The sequence below is a fragment of the Nannospalax galili genome, unplaced genomic scaffold (genome assembly GCF_000622305.1).
Source record: "Nannospalax galili isolate Female #2095 unplaced genomic scaffold, S.galili_v1.0 scaffold371, whole genome shotgun sequence".
Taxonomy (NCBI): Eukaryota; Metazoa; Chordata; class Mammalia; order Rodentia; family Spalacidae; genus Nannospalax; species Nannospalax galili.
This window is the reverse complement of record NW_008331606.1, coordinates 2,127,461-2,144,758: the sequence shown is the minus strand read 5'-3', so window position 1 is coordinate 2,144,758 and position 17,298 is coordinate 2,127,461. Positions and strand designations below refer to the sequence as shown.

The 17,298-nt window shown below is 36.4% G+C and overlaps 1 protein-coding gene across 8 annotated transcripts in view; it reads left to right on the top strand.

Annotated features, from left to right (window-relative positions):
• Enox2 (ecto-NOX disulfide-thiol exchanger 2) overlaps positions 1–17,298 on the top strand; it is a 395,106-nt gene that overhangs the window by 118,031 nt on the left and 259,777 nt on the right. The gene's annotated exons all lie outside the window — the stretch shown is intronic.

The window sequence follows — 17,298 nt, the reverse complement described above, 5'->3', positions numbered from 1 at the left end:
TCTCACTGAATCAGATAAGACAATACATTTGGTGATACAGTTCACCTCTATGCTGAAGGGCAGGAACAACATTTTTAAAAAATGTAGCTTGTTGGAGGATAGCTGGGAAGCAGCTATAGATATGTTGCCATTTTGAGCCAAATCATTTTGTTGACCACAAGGCAGAACGGTAGCAAGCTCATATGGGAGAACTGTAGTCATTATCCAAAGGTCAGACTGGATAAGCAGACTCTGCTGTTTCTTCCCATAACTCCCATATGCCTGGAAGGGAGAGTGGTGGTGGGGGCAGCCAGAAATTTCATTGTCAAAATGTAAGTAATTTTCTGCAAAATGAACTGGTTATATTGTGTGTAGAATGACAGATTTGTCTGTCTTCAAAGAGTTCTTAGTCTAAGGAAGTATGACAGCAGCAGGATCTTCAGGCAAAGTGAACATCTGTCATGAGCCTTGCCTCAGGCTGAGCATTCCATAATCCAACAATAACCTTTGAAAAGTAATTCATCAGAGGTACTTTTTTAGAAACCAGAAGCGACAACTTGAAAACACTTAGTATTGTTACTTAGTTACAAATCTTTTTCCATTTAATACCTGAAATTTAAATACCTGAAATTCAGATTAAGGGAAGGGAATAAGCTTATTTTCCTAATTTGTATGGAAATGAAAACAAAACTTAAAGGATTCTATTTAATGAAGCCATACTCCAACTAATTACTTTATTATTAAGTTATAAGTTTTATTGAATAATTTATCATGTTTTTAATCTGTGTGATTTATTTCCTACCTAGACATCCTGGAGGTAATGTTTACACTTTCTCTTTCATCATTGATGAGCCATCCATCAGTAAAAACAGTTATACCACAGTTTGGGCAGCATGGTACAGTAGGAAAGATTTTCATTCCAGCTCCTTTATACTTTATGACTTTGGGGAGGTCCCTAAACTTCTTCTCATCTGCAGTCTCCTCTTCTAAAAAGCAATGACAATAATTCTTTCCCCCAAGAGTGTTGTAGAAGCACTTGATAAGCTGTAATGTTCTATAATAATGACAAGTATTTCGGGAGTTAAAAATGTTTAATGAGCCAAGATGTATTAGTCACTTTCCTGTTGCTGTGATAGCAACACTGACCAAGCAACTTATAGAAGGAAGCATTTATTTGAGCTTACGGTTCCAGGGGAATTAGAGTCCATTATGGCAGGGAGGCATGGTAGTCGGAGGTGTCTAGAGTAGAAGTGGAAGCTAAGCTCTACATCTTCAAGCAGGCACAGGAAGCAAGAGGGCAACTGGAGATCCAGCAAGGCTTAAGAACTCTCTAAGCCCACTCCCAGTGATGTGCTTCCTCCAGGATAGCCGTACCTTCTAAGACCTCCCAAAACAGCACCATCAGCTGGGGACGATATATGCAAATACTTGGAGCCTATGGGGGACATTTTCATTCAAACCACCACACAAGATTTTGGTTCATGGCATTCTGGAGTAGGAGGTAGGGTGCAGTCCCTGACTTTTCACCACAATCCTAAGGATATTCCTCTTAAAAATTGTTATAGTAAGATATCTCAAAGTTATACTCTTGAACTCACAGGTGTTGTGATTGCTTGCACAATGTCCATACAATATTGGACCCATCAACATTCCCTCATGGAGTGGAAGGGGTTCTCAAGGCCCCACCCCTTCCTGAGAATCTAAGGCAGTTAATGGTTGTTGGGGGTGGGAGAGACATTTTCTCTAGTGATGTTACCACTACTAAGTTTCCCATGCTCCTAGAAATAAACCCTCACCCATGCTCCTACAATTAATCATAATAAAACTCAATGTGTTACACAATCAAAAATCTCACACAAGTAGAAAGAAGACTAGTTCCAAAGACGAAGGGGCATCAGGGAGAGGGGGAGGTGTTCAAGAAATGGTAATAGGTGGTGAATATGATCAAAATACATTATATGTGAAAATTTCAAAATTAAACCCATTATTATGTATGCTAATAAAAGCTATACAAAATAAAAATAAATGTAGAAATGCAGTTACTCCTAAAAAAATACATTGAGCATGTTAGTTGGGTAGTTTGTAAAGGACAGTTTTACACTTTGTTTAAATAGTACTGCTCATTTTGAAGATTTCTCTAAGTTTCACTTCTGCTTTTCAATCCAAATGTACTGTGTATTACTTTGCATTACACTGACCACAATGTAGTTGTTTGCCAAAGTTATTAAAAGCTTTGCTTTAATATAATTGTTACTGTTGCCAAACTGTTAACATAAAATGGCCATTTTAATTTGGAGGATTAATATCCTTGTAAACACAAATTTAATCACTATCCTCCAAAATGTAACTATGTTTAAAAACAATAGACAAGTCACAGTACTGAATGAGATTGTCACCAAGTACTCTAATCAGATTGTCACTAAAGCATAGTCCTATCTCCAAGAGGAAGACAACTATTAAGAATGGACTTTAGAAGAAGATATTTTATATATGTACTAAAATAGGAAACATAAGCTGATTAGACCAAGTTCCAAAGATTCATTAGTTTATTAAAGTAGATTGAAATGAATGTTTGAGAGATTTAAATAAATTAACCTTTAATGAGTACCCAGGGTCCAAGGAAAAAGAATGACAGGGGATTAGGAGTATTTTGTCTGATTGTTGCATAATGCACACTGATTAGTCTTTTTTTCTAAATGTTCATTGTTGTATAACAATACTAATAAATAAAAAGATTAAATTTCAAAGATCTCTAGATTGTAATTGTTGCCTCCTCTTATGTGTACACAAATACCATGCTTAGCTTTAATAGCAGCCCCTATAACTTTGGCAGAGGGAGATAGCAATTTTTGTCATTACGTCATTACATTTGAAATGTCTTATATTTTAGCAACACTATGTTCAATTATGGTAATTTATTCCCACTGTGCTGGACATGCTTTTAGTATTTCATCATTAGACTCTTGATCTTAATTGTGGCAAGTTAGTTAGAAGATATATTGGTATTTAAATATCCTTAAAAATCCATTCTTTTTCTGTGCATCCTCACAAGTACAGTTTATATTTAGCAAAATTCTTAAGATTCCCACCCCGTTTTTCTGAAGCTGTATTGGAAATGTTTTTGATATTTTTTTCATGCTGCCCTGATTGTACAGTACTATTAAATCATTTACTGTCTATGAAGTAAGTTTACATAGGTGGCATTAGGAAGGCATCCCTTCAGTGCTACCTTCTCTCTCCTGTTCTACCCCTTTTACTCTACTCTATTTAGGATCTCTATGATGTCTTCCACCTTGGTTTTTTTTTTCTGAAGTTCAGAGCTAGAAGAGCACATTTTTCAGGAGAGAAAACTAACCTGGAATTACTCATCCGGTGTTGCTCAGTGAGTGGAAATACCAAGGACCAGAATCTTGTTCTATAACCTGTTCTTCCACTACACTTCTTTTCCTCCTTTGCGTTTTTTTCCATTTTATAGACCCTTTATAAAGTGCAATCAAATCACTGAAGTAAACACATAACATAAACCACATTGCAACAGGATTTTCTCAAGTATAGTTTTAGTTTAGATGCAGTGTTTCCCAAAAGTTTTCATGGCATTTTACATTCAGTAAAGAGAAGACCAATTGGCCTAGAGTACGAAGGATGGTGATATTCAAGGCCAATCCCCAACGGCAGCCTGGATTCTTTCTCTGTAATTATTTACTTAGCCTAATTTTCCTCCAATACCTCAATTCTTTCTGGTTTTGCCACTAACCCTTCTTTCTTTGCAAAAGGGAAATCCTAAAAGCCTCATAAACTAGACAAGTTTAGATATAATATATTCATGTCAGACAACCAGTACCATTCTGTGTATATTGTAGGTGATAAATAAGGAAAGTGTTCTCTGGTTTTAACATTAAAAAAAAAAACTAGGGAGTAAATGTTAACTTTTTGATCTTAAATTAGAAAACCATTTGGACTAGTAGTTCTTACTACTGACTGTAGATTAGAATCGCCTGGTGGGTATTTAGGCCCTACTCTGACCTATTAAACCAGAATTTCGGGGGTAGGGGGTGACAGACATTGGCATTCCTTAAAAAAAAAACCGAGTGATTTTAATATGTAGCCAGGTATGAAACTTGCTTTAATGTCTTAGTTTTCCCTGGGGACACTGCAAACAAATCTGGGGAGTTGGAGACTGGATCGATGGAAGTAAGTAGCTGGTAAAAATTAAAGATCTTGGCAGTGGCTTTTGTTTTTGTTTGCTTTATAGAAAACCACATTTGGGTTACATGTGTGCCAAAGTCAACAATTGCTATTCAGAAGACCAAAGAAAGGGCCCTTAATATAATTGCTTTACCACACTGTGATTTGGTCATGACTGGCATCTGCCCAAGATGCAGGGCTCAGTTTTCAGAGTCAGAGCCTTAGTTCATTGTTATTCTGTTTCCTCATTTATGTTTTTGTCCTGGGCAAGTGCCCAATTTCCAGGAAATTCTTAGTCTCTAATTTTACCCATCCAGATATTTCCCAATGATGTTTTCTTTTAAGCCTAAGGAGTAAAACTCTATTAAAAAAATCATGACATCCACAGTGAGAGATGGAATTGGATTCTACTAAGGAGGGAATGAAATGAGAATTAACCTTCCAATACGGAGAAATAACGTGACTTTTTGAGACTCATTTGAGCATCCCAGTAATATCAGTTGGACTGAGAAGATGTTTAGGTCTTTTTTGTCATTAATACCCTAAAAGCACTTTTGGAAAGTTACTGTGCTTTCACTGTCTGACCTTGCCTGGTACAACCGCTTCCTCTATTTAATTGAAATAATTCAGTTGTACTTTTGCTGCCTCTGGGGTACCTCAAATTCTTTGTGTGAAGAATATAGTCAGTGCTTAAATTATATCTCCTACAATGTAACATGATTCTAACTCCCATACAGTGCTATTTTGTTGCGGAGACAGTCTTAAGTTGAAAATGTTCATGGAATTGAATTCAACTATGGTATTTTCTTCAATTCAATCCATCACTTTGCAATCTCTTAGGAGCTCTGATTTGCTCTGTCAATTGTCTCAGAGCATCTTCCTGAAATGAATTTACTTTAAAGTTAAAAATGATTAGAGTGCTTCTTCTCCAGGAGACAATTACATTGTATATTCTTTGGCAGAGAGAAAAACAACATAGCATTAATTTTTCCAAGTTATGTTTGAGTATCTTAAAAGAATTGTCAGTTTAATCCAACATACTATAATAACAAAAGAAAACTGCTATTAAAATTCAAGGCTTTCTAATAAGGCCGCTTTGATAAGTTGTTTGGGAGGAGAGAGGGGAGAAAGATGAAGAGCGAAAGTTTAGGAATCCATTAAGTATTCCTAACCTTCAGAGACACTTTTGCTAGTGAATGCTGTAGACAAAATAAACCAAGTCTGAGACCTATTATTAAAATATTTTCCCTTCTTCTTATTCCAGTAGTATGTTATCCTGCCTCTTAGACTATTATGTTGTTGGTTTTTTTTCTGGATGAATTCATGTCTTTTGACAGGCTTTGTTAAGAATACATACTAAATGTCAAGTGTAAGCCACTTGCTGGTATTTTCTGGCAGCCATTATACCATAGTAAATAGACTAGAAGCAGCTTTATTTTGTAGGTCCCTCTGCCCACTTGAACTATACTTTTTCTCATACTGATGCACACAAAATTTGTGATTTTTCCTTATTATTTTTAATGCGCATGTATGAAATGTGTGTGTCAGTATGGGTTACCATGTGCCATGGTATACCTGTGGTGGCCAGAAAACAACTTTTGGGAGTGGATTCCCACTTTCTGTCATGGGCTTCAGGAATCAAATTCAGGTCGGGACGCTTGAAAGGCAAGGTTTTTAACCCACTGTACCACTTGACCAGCCCAGTTTGCAGTTTTTCAGGACTCTAGCTTAAGAGTTTTTAAGTGAAGTCATTCAGGATGTCTCTCTTTTTACGTCTGAGATCCAATCACACACTTCTTCCAGATAATCCTTCTTCATATATATTTCTTAAAACCCATTCATTTCTTTGCATCCTTTTGTCATGGTGTGGGTTCCTGCTATTGCCATGTTTCAACAGCACAACGATTTTCCCCCTAAGGCACCTTTACTGCTTTCTGACTTTCATTGCATCCTTCATCCTCGTAGCAGAGTGATCTTTCTAAGACATAGATCAGATGTGTTAGTGCCCACCTTAATAAACATGCATAAACATTCAGAATGAAGTCTGTTGTCTTGCTGTAAGTGCTCTGATAAAAAGCCTTTGTGTACACTAGTGGAAAGAGCCTTTAAATGTTAGGGAAACCTCAGTGAAGAGGCAACATCTGTGCAGGGTTCTGAAGGGCAAGGAAATTCTCCAAGTGGAGAAAAGGGAAATTGATTTTTCAAGCAGAGGTACTGTATGCATAGGAGAACAGAGATATGGACGTGTATAGCATGTTTGAGGAATTCTGAGAAGTTTGAGATGAAGGGCAAAGGTTACTTAGGGGAAGTAGAAGAAGGTGAAACTGATGCACAGTTTAAACCAGATTTTCTGTGTGTATACTGGCCTTCATTTCTGGCTATGATCTCCTTGAGTAAAGAAGCTGTCTGTTTTATCACATCATAAAATCCTGAGGCCTTGCATACTGATAGGCACAAAGACTTGGTTCAGTGAATTGAATGAATAACGGGGGGGAGAGGGAGATAGAGAGAGAGAGAGAGAGAGAGAGAGAGAGAGAGAGAGAGAGAATCAGTCCATAGTAATTCATTAGCTCATTCATTCCAATACATGTTGAATAGCTTAGCTAGACTGCAGGCCAGAGCACAATTAAGATCCTACTTATTCTTTTATACAACAGCAATGGTATGACTTGCTTCAAACATAAAGCTATTCTTTTTGCAGGCTTTTCCACTTATGGTTATTCTCTCTTCTCAAGGAGCAGATTCTAGCTTTGTGGGTAGTGAATTTGACTTCAGCTCTAGAAGTAACTTCTCCAAAGGTGTTAATCACTTGTCAACTCCCAGTATTAATGATGCTCCTGAGGTGGAATAGGTATAAAGGAGGTATGGATCTTTAAAGATGTATTAATGTATTATGGGGTCTCTGTTTTCTCCTGTGTGTTTAATTTCAAAATCAACAAGAGGCATTTATCATACATTTTTCGAAAATGCGTAGACATGGGGAAGTGAGTAAGAAACCCCAACTAAGGAAATTTTGGCAGCCAGTGGCTGCTGGGAGGGGGATAAACAGTCTCTTCCAAGGAGGGGATTATTGGTAGGTTAACCAGGCTCTAGTGTACATTAAATTGGGTGGGGGGAGCAATACAGGGAGGTATATATAGGGGAAGTGATCTAAATAGCATCAAATTATATTGTATGAAAATCACAAAATTCAATGAAAAATGTTTAAAATTGAAAAATGAATCCAAATGGGAATCAAAGATTAGGGATTCGGAAAGCATAACTCTAGAGCACCAGTGATACAGTATAGCAAAAATTAATGGAGGGGTGTAAGGAGAGTGAATAAAAAGTTTGAATATGTAAATGAGGATTTACTGTGGTTATGCAGTTGTATCCTTAGGGAATGCTAAATCACAAACTCATCATTGGTTAATTAAAAAGTAATTAAAATTGCAGCACAGTGATTGGATATATAGTTGATGAAGTTGAATATATATGAAGAAAGGAAATCTGGAGAAATTCATGTGTATATTTGGGAGAAAGCAAAGATGCAGATGTTTTCCATGCAGTGCATCAGCTTCAAACTATATCAATATTCTCCTAGCATTAATAAAATTAACTCTCCAAGTACTAGAAAAGTTCCAACTCTCACTCCCACTCTCCAAGCATTTCAGATATATCTGAAAGCAACTTCAATTTTCATTCATTCACAGCATGTGAAATTATTTTGCTGAAACTTGTTTACAACTTATTTAGTGGCATCTTAAGAATCTATTAAGGGAAATTGGTGTTCTCTGTATGTTGTAACTGTTCGTATTGAAAGGCTTGCTCAGCCTAGGCTCCTGACTAGGTCTGGCTGATGAGCTAGTTTTCAAAACCATTGGAGTGGATTTTGTAGGGAAAACTGTGCTTGCTTTTGATAATTGCCTCTGCTTTATGAAATCAATCAGCCTGAAGGAAAGACCTCATTACAGATATGACAAGATAGACTCCAATTTCAATACCAGAAGAACTCTGCCCTCAGGCTCAGAAAAATACAATTATTTGTTTTATTGAGACAGAGAAACCCATATTACAGTACCTCTGGGCACATTCTCAGGCAAATACTAAACAGATAACTTAATGGTCAGTTTGTTAGAAACTTGCCCTTTCCTGTCACTCAGGTGGAAAATTGGTCAAGAAGAATTGCAGCATGGCTTAGAGCCAGCTCAAAGCAGGTAATGATAAATCACCATCTTTCTACCCTCTCCTCAAAGATCTAGAGAGAATAGTGGTTGCTGTAACTGTTCCCAGGGCTAAGCTATAGCAAAATTAGGATTTCATTTCTCAGTTCCTGTGATGAATGCCAGACTTTATGCTAAAGAAATTGATAGATGGACCCTCTACCATCTGTCACTTGGAACTGTTGTATCAAATGAAAAATTTTTGAACCTTGTTTTCATTGAATGATGTGATTTTGCTATATTTGGAGAAAAAGGTCCTGAAGCATTCTTCTTGAGTTAGAAATATGTATTTCGTTTTCCTACTCATGGAATTTAAATACCTTAATGGGTTTAGTTGAGACTTTGCCCAAATAATTCATTATTATCAGGTAAGATAGTTGTCAGCCTCATAGGAAAAACACTCAAAAAATCCCAAATAAAGGAAAATAAGGATTTAGAGACATGGTCCTTATCCATCACAATGTCCAGTGTCACTGCTGGCAGTGTTCCAATAATATAGCATCCTGCTGGAAGGTACTGTTTATTAAAGCTTTGGGAGGAGGTACTTCATTTGTAAAGGGAAAATGTGAGCCTTACACTTTGCAGAGTTCAATGATGACAAATATGAGCTCCTATCCTAAAGATATTCCAAGCAAAGAACAATCACTATTTCCTGCATTATTTTTTAATGGTTTGCCTTAATGGCTATGCATTCCCTATAAGAAAACATAGATTAGAAGGGGAGCACAAGGCTCATATCTCCCTATCCATAAATAGGATAGAGTATAAAGGCACAGGATCTACACTACATTACAAATGTTTCTAATTCCATTTTGAGATAAATTCATATAAGGTCCTGATTTCGAAGACTGTATTAGTTATTTACTCATTGTTGTGACAAAGTACCTAACAAAAAGCAACTGAAGGGAGGAAGGTTTTATTTCAGCTCATGATTTGAGGGTGCAGCCTATCACAGCGGGGAAGGCTTGGCACTAGAATGTATGGCAGCTGTACGCTGCAGCCATAGTCAGGAAGCAGAGAGAAGTCACTGCTGGTATTACACACCTCTCTCCTTTTTATTCAGTGCAGGCCCTCATGGAATTGTCCTGCTCAAGTTCAGGGTGAGCCATCCCTCCTCAGTTAATCTCATTAGAAATACCTTCACAGACATGCAAGACGTTTGTCTGCATGGTGATTCCAAATCCCACCAACATGGCAATCAAGATTAACCATCACAAACAATAACACCATTTTATTGTCTGGTATATACTAAAACATTGAGTATTGTCCTTGTGATAGTGAGTATTGATTGTCAACTTATCAGGACCTAGAATCACCAAAAAACAAGCATGTCAGTGAAAGATTCTACAAGATTAAGTTATTCAGAGGGAAAGGATCAATGCTAAATGTGCTTGGCATCATTCTGTGGGCTGGGCTCCAGGACTATATATGAAATAGAAGAAGCTGAGCACCAGCATTTTTCTCTTTACACGTCCTACCTCTTGATGCAATGTGATCGGTCATCTTGAGTTCTTACCACCATGATGGACTGTACACTTGAATTGTGATCCTGCAGTCCTTTCTTAATTTGCTTTTGTCATATATTTCATCCCAGCAATACATAAAATAACTAATACAGTTCCATTAATTTTCTTCATGTCCCACTAAGGGAGAGTCATTACCATCTCTGTTCTTATAATGCAGAAACTGGAAGAGATCAAATGACTTTTCATACAACTTGTAAGTGGCACACTTAACTTGGGTACCTAGTAAGTGGCAGATATAGGTTTGAGTTCAAGTCTAACTCTAGAATAGCACTATCCAGTAGAACTTTCGGTGATGCTTGGGATGTTATATATCTTTGCTGTCCAATATAAGAGCCAGTAGCTACAAATTGTTATGACTCCTTTTGAATGTGCCTAGTGCCACTGAGCTTTTGTTATTATTCCATCTTAATTTAAACTTAAATTGCAATGGCTACATGTATTTTATAGCTACTATATTAGAAAATACATCTCTAGAAGTTGTCTTTTAAAATTGTATTTTATAAAGCAGGATCTGTAACCTTTCTTTAAAAAGGTTTGTATGTGTTATCTTTTCTATAGTATTTTGTCATATTGGGGTCTTAGTCAATGGAAAGACTATTTTGGCCTTCAGAAAAGGAGAATAAAGTTATTCAGAGACATGGTCCATTGCTTTCCTTCACTGTGACAAAATAGCAGATAATCAACTTGAATGGTGGAATGATTTATTTTCACCCATGATTTTATAGTCCATAGTCACTTGGGGTTCTATTGTTTGGGGACTTCTGGTAAGACATAAGATCATGGGGACAAACACATAGTAGGACAAAGCTGCTCACTTTCATAGCAGCCAGGAAGTAGAGAGAGAGAGGTAGGAGTTGGGGAACTGTAAGCCACTTTAAGTGAATGTCCCTAATGTTCTAACTTTCTCCTATTCATGACCACTCCAGCAATAGGTCTGTTGCTATCTGGAGTAGGAAACACAGCTACTGTATTAATGAGAAGACAAAAGATCAAAAGAAGTATAATTGAAGGAATGCTTTAAAAGACATAGGAAATGTACAGATTAAAATCTAAGGAAGCTACAAGTGTGTATTAACATTTAAAAGGCCTGAGTTCCTTTTTCTTTTGCTTATCAGGTATATGACCTTAAAAATCTACTTCAGTGCAGGAAGTCTCCCTCCCATTCTTATAAATGGGAATAATAGCTAGAAAAATAAAACAAGGGAATAATAGATGAGACTGGGGCACATAGTATAGAAGCAGTGATAGGTTCCTGGCTTGTGGTATATTGGGTATCCCCAGTTCCATTGCTGTGGTATATTGTGTATGTGGGAGAAATAGCCTCTGAGATAAACCCTAAAGCAAGGCTAGTATTTTGAAGTTTGGACATGCAAAGAGCAGACAGAGGAACAGTGTGTTTTGAAGATGTGGAGACAGGAAAATGCTGAATAGTTTTTTGAATACTAGGTAGTCCAAAGGGTGATTTCATAGCATCAGTTTCAATAGCGTCAAGAACTTGTCAGAAAACCAAACCACAAGTCAGACTTACCCAAGCTGAATCCACAGGGAGCACCCAATCTCCAGAAAACACATGCATATATTAAAAAGTAAGAGTTGGAGTAGAGTTCAAGCTGGACATAGTATGTATGAAACAAAGGCTTGAATTGGATAAGATTCTGGTGCTTTGACTAAATACTACTGTAGGGAGTCTCTAAGAGCTACTGAAGGACCACTACTCAAGAAAATTGGCTGGTTACCTCTGTTGGGACAAGGCAACTTAAGTGTAAATTTTGTTCTACAAATTATGTCCATCATCACTGATGCAAGAAACTTTTGCTCTTTTCTTTCCCATCTCTTCCCTATTAACTTCACTCACCAATTGCTCATTTACAGTTTCTCTTTCTTCAGCTAAAACAGATATAAAGAATATTGGTTTTACAAAATTGGAAAAATATGTTTTATATACTTGACATCAGTTAAGATCCTGGATCTGAGAAATGTTCAGTTGTTTTGACTGCTACTTCTTTGACTGAAAAGTAGTATTATAGTCTAACCCTTTTGAATACTGTGACTGTTCCATTACAAGTAGGAGGTAGGATGGCAGGGTGGCAAAAGCTATCAAATGTGGAATCAAAGATTTTCAGGCATAGACTGAAGAATGAGAAAGCATGAATGAGTATGAAGAAATGATCCCAGAGATGAAAAAAAATCCTACAAAAGCATCTGTCAACTCATTAAAGACACAACATTATTTATAATTATTATTTTCCCCAAATTTGAAATTAAAAACTATTTTGTAACCAGATGAGGTGACATACACCTGTCACAGGTGATTTCAGGACTTGCGAGGCAGAAGCAAGGTTGATTACCTTACTCTTGATTAGAGTTTGTTTGAGGCCAGTCTGGGCTACAATAGAGCACCCTCCATATCAACCACTCAAGGGCTACGGATGGAGCTTGAAGGTACAGCACTTGCCATAAAGAAAGAAACCCACCTGAAATGTAGGGAACTCCAACTCCCAGATACTAAAGAGTCTTATATCTAATTTTAAATTGAAGTTATTTGGAAAATAAGAGGCAGTAACCACCATGTTCCTCTTGCCAGAAAGCTGATGTTTCTGTTTTTCAACCTTAATTTCTGCCTGAAGATTGCTGCCTTCAGTTACTAGATTTCTCAGGGCTTCAGTCATCTACATTTAAAGGAATCTCATGTAGAATAGAATTTTCTGTCTTATTGCTAAGGTTATATAGCCTGTGGGCCACAGCTTTAAAATAAGAAATTGTGGATCCACAGGGTCAAATTTTGATTCTATAATCTGGCACACTCATTACACGTGTTAGACTGCATTATGAAGGGTGGTCTTAATTTGATCTTACAGTAGAAAGCTCCATAAAGTAAATTGATAGTAACTGTTGAAGCAGCAGGGCAGAAAGAGATCATTGATATTATTTCAGAAATAAAATCATGAAAATTCTTCAGTGCTTTCCTCAAAGTCCATGAATCATTTGCATATGCACAGCAGATGTCATTACATGTGAATTCCTTGCAATGAATATTGGATTATACACTGACATCTGTACTTCATTCTGAGATATTTAACTCCCTGGTTCCATTGGATGAGGAATGCCATTCTCTAAGGACCCTTCCCTACTCTTCTTCAATTTGCATATTTTTTCTAAAAAGGTTTCCTATGGGCTACAAAGTTAGATAAAATCTGCATTTTGACACAATGTGAAATAACAGCTGGTTAGGTATTTACACCACTTTAGATGGTTTTAAACACGATTATATTACTACATGAATTTGTTTGATTGAGAATATAACTTCCTCGTAGAGCAGAAGTCTATATCACTAATGTACATTATCGATTTATCTTTGTTTCCCCTCTTTGAACAAACTGTAAATTTTGTGAGCTAAGGGATATGGGGATGATCTGTGAGGGAAAAGAATAAGCAAGGTACATGGCTTTATTAAGTTTATCCCCAGGAATAAAATGACAAAATCTATAAGAACGTGTAAGATTTTAGAGAAAAGGTGGTAGTGATAAGGACCAAGGCCAAGGCCTTGTTCATACTATGCTAACTTTCTACTCCTAAGCTTCAGCCCCAGCCTGGACCTCAGAAAATTTCTCAACTGTATTCTGTTAGACAACCTTGATTTGTTCATTTATTTTTTTTGCAGTGATTATGAGCACAGTCCTTAAAAAGTGAGATACTTCTTGTGATTATTGTAAGAACAATAAATAAGATGATATTTGAGCAACATGCACCAGAAACCTGAAAAGAATCCTCCAAATAAAGTAGGTGGCACCTTTAAAAATATACAGAAAGACAGCTGAATGTCCAGCAAGGAAGGGGCTCCAGGCAAAGAGTTGCTCCCTAGGTTAAAGTCTGTCAGGAATCCTATGGATGATTCCTATATTCCATGGAATGAACTCAATAACTGCAAAAGTTTCTTCAAATCTAATATTTTTCAGTTTATAATATCTAGTAGAAAGTGGTAGGATTTGCTTCCATAGAGATTTCAAGGTAAATTCTATAGTTAGGTGAGAATTGCAATATGGTCACTGCTAATATTTTAATATCATCATTGAAATTTCATCAAGAAGTCTTGGAGTTAAGGTGATAGGGTGTTTTTTTAGCATTCAAATAATTTCACTGGAGCTATTTTACCTAAAATGTCATATGACATAAATCACATATACATAATATGTAATGATCCTATAGGGATCTATCTGTTTATGTCATGTTGTTTTAGGTGATACCATAAAAGTACCTAGGACTCACTAGTGTCACAAGAATTTGCTATCTCTATAGCCCTTGCTCTCAAGCTACAAATCTTTGAAGACTATATTTGGTCCTGGATAATATAAAATATGGATTTGTGTTCAATGAATTGGCTTTACTGAGTAAGGTGTCCTTCTTTTTGACATGAGATCTTTCCCTATAGAAAATAAGACCTGAGGTACTGTAGTAAATTTTCATGTATCTGGGTCTTCTATGAGGTCAATACACAGAAAGCTCCTGAAATCTCAGTCTTATTCAGTGTCGAAAGATCTGTACATTGGTAAGAGGAATAAAATATCTATGTCCCTGAACTTATCATCTGGGACCAATTAAAGATGAAGTACAATTAGGACCAAGTCTCTATGACTGAATACCTTTATTTTAACTCACCAGAATTTTATTTCCTGGACTCCTTCAACTTTCACGAAAATGTACAAACAGCAATGAAAAGGCTCAGTGAGGAAAGTAGGTTATATATTTGGATTAAGGCAAGTTCAGATCAATCTGCTCACCTTACACTTCAACAAAATTTGAGAAAGTAAAAATGGAAAATCAACTTTATAATAGTTGCCATCAATATTTGTTAAGCCTACCATGTCAACTCAGCCCCAACACACAAGCCACACCTTTGACAGCTCACCTCCTCCCTCCAGGAGGAAACAGAGGGTATGATGACCTGGGCAGAAACAGGAAGTAGGAAGGCAGTGTCCCAGCTCAGAAAATTCAAGAACATACATAGGTATTCAATATTTATTTATTGAGCATCAACGATGAGCCAGATGTGATACTGAATATCTCAAATATATGATCTTAATGATCTCATTTAATATTTTTATCAGGTATATAAATTGGGTGCTCTTATTAGCTTTCAGATCATGGCTTTTAAGTGCTACAAATGCCTCAGTCATCTACTAATAAACAGGAAAATGGACTGATATATTATTCATAAAATTATCAAATGCAAGACAAAATAAGAAAGACTTTTATGATTAACAGTCATTAATCAGAACCTCCTAATCTCCAAGGATTCCTTTTAATCAGGATTTTATCCATCTTGCAGTATAGTTCTCAAAAGATGGAGATGCATTTAAAATAATTATTTTAAGTAATGTTGTTATAATCAGCATCAGAACTTTTCAGTTGTAGCATTAGTTCTTGATTATCAGCTGCCAAATCTTTGATCATGTGGCTTAATTTAATGAGCTACCTGCCTCCACTTTTTGACAGTAAATGAGTTCATTAACATTCACTGTGTTAACATGGTACTAGGCACAAAGGGATATGGTTGTGGGGTAGAGATCTTCCCCTCCCCAGAAGAACTTAAAATCCTACAGTGAGAATCTTGTTTTAATTCACTTAGGATAAAGTAATTATTATAAACATCTGTTTATCAGTCTTTTTGACAAGTGTGTACAGTGTTATTACTCCCATTCCATACATTATAAAACAAGGATTAAGAGAGATTACATGATGCATTAGTTAATTTTCTGTTGCTGTCCTTAAAGAGCATGGCCCAAAGTGAATTATGGAAGTGTTTATTTTGGCTTATGGTTCCAGAGGAATAAGAGTCCATCATGTAGGTGAAGCATGGCACTAAAAAGCAGACATGTAGCAAGAACAAGAAGCTAACATCTTCAACACCAAACATGAAGCTGCCAGAGGACACTGGAAGTGGGGCATAGCTATGACTTTTCAAAGCCCACCTTGAATGAGACACTTCTTATAATAAGGCTATACCTTACCTCCTAAAGACCCCATAACCTCCCCAAATAGCACCATCAGCTGGGGACCAACTGTTCAAATACTTATGCCTAGGGGGAACATTTCTCATTCAATTTACCAATATAATCTAACTAGTAAGGAAAATGTAGAATGTGCATCATAGTCTGTTGGGCTCTTTCCCTTATACCATTTTATCTTTCATGGAACTTGATTTGATCAGTGTAACATTTCAGAGAGAAATGTTAAGAAAAGTTTTGGGATAGTACACTAATTACATTTGTGGGGATTATATACATACAACACCATACAAACTATTTTTTTTCAGTTCTAGTCATGGCAGAAAATTAGTAAGATACGGATATGATGTAATAAATGGTTGACTTAAAGCATAGATGTAAGCTTGATTCTTTGATTTAGTTTCTTTCATGGTATAAAGGAAGAATATTTGACCAGTTCTAAAGGACACTTAGTGGAGGTATTCCTAGTGGAATCTGCTTGCTGGAAAAAAATAGTACTTTTTATGTAGACCAAAAATATTAGCAAGATGATACTCTTTATTAAAAGCAGTTATGTGAAATCATTCTGCTAGAACCTCAGTATTCATTTTACTGAAATCTTATCGACCTTTAGCCAACTTTTTTTTATTGATGCTTTACACCATTATCTCAAGAATTTTACAGTTCAGGGCCATATAAAACTTGAAAGTTTAAAAAATGAACCATATTAGTCCAACATGATTCCCCTTGTGATAGAGAGTAGTGCGTAAAACAGTTAAAAGACATGTCTTTACTTTGAGCTTTAAGAAAACTATTGAGTCCACATTTCCTGAAGTTTTCAGTGAAACACTTGATATTTCATGTGTTGCTACCAGAAGAGGGAGAAACTCCCTCTGCTCCTCCCACAGACATGTCCAACCTGTGGCCTGTGTATGGGGTCACTACCTGTGAATATAGTCCAACACTTAATCAGAAATTTACTTAAAACATAAAGAGATTTTTTTTTGAAATTTTTTCACAACTCAGCTGTACAGTTCTTGAGAATGAACTTTGTAGATGATCACATTGATTCTCAGTGTCAAAGGTTTTGACTCATATCTAAGACCTGGTAGTAGAAAGTGTCTTTTGCCCTTTTATATAGTGCAGCAATGAATAGTAAAGTGCCTATGCTTCTGACATTTGAGCAGGATGAAATTAATACCACCCACATCTGGGCTATAACTCCCCATTGCTCTGGTAACTACATAACTCCCTACAATGCGTACACCTTAGCTTTCTTTTCTCATTTGCTGTGGGGTTACAGTTTTTATTCTTAGAAACTTTTGTGTTATGATGGGAGATGACTGTTGTCAGAATAATCTAATGTTTGTATCTACATCAGTGCAGCATAAGTTATAGTGATATAATGGATAAATGTCAGGA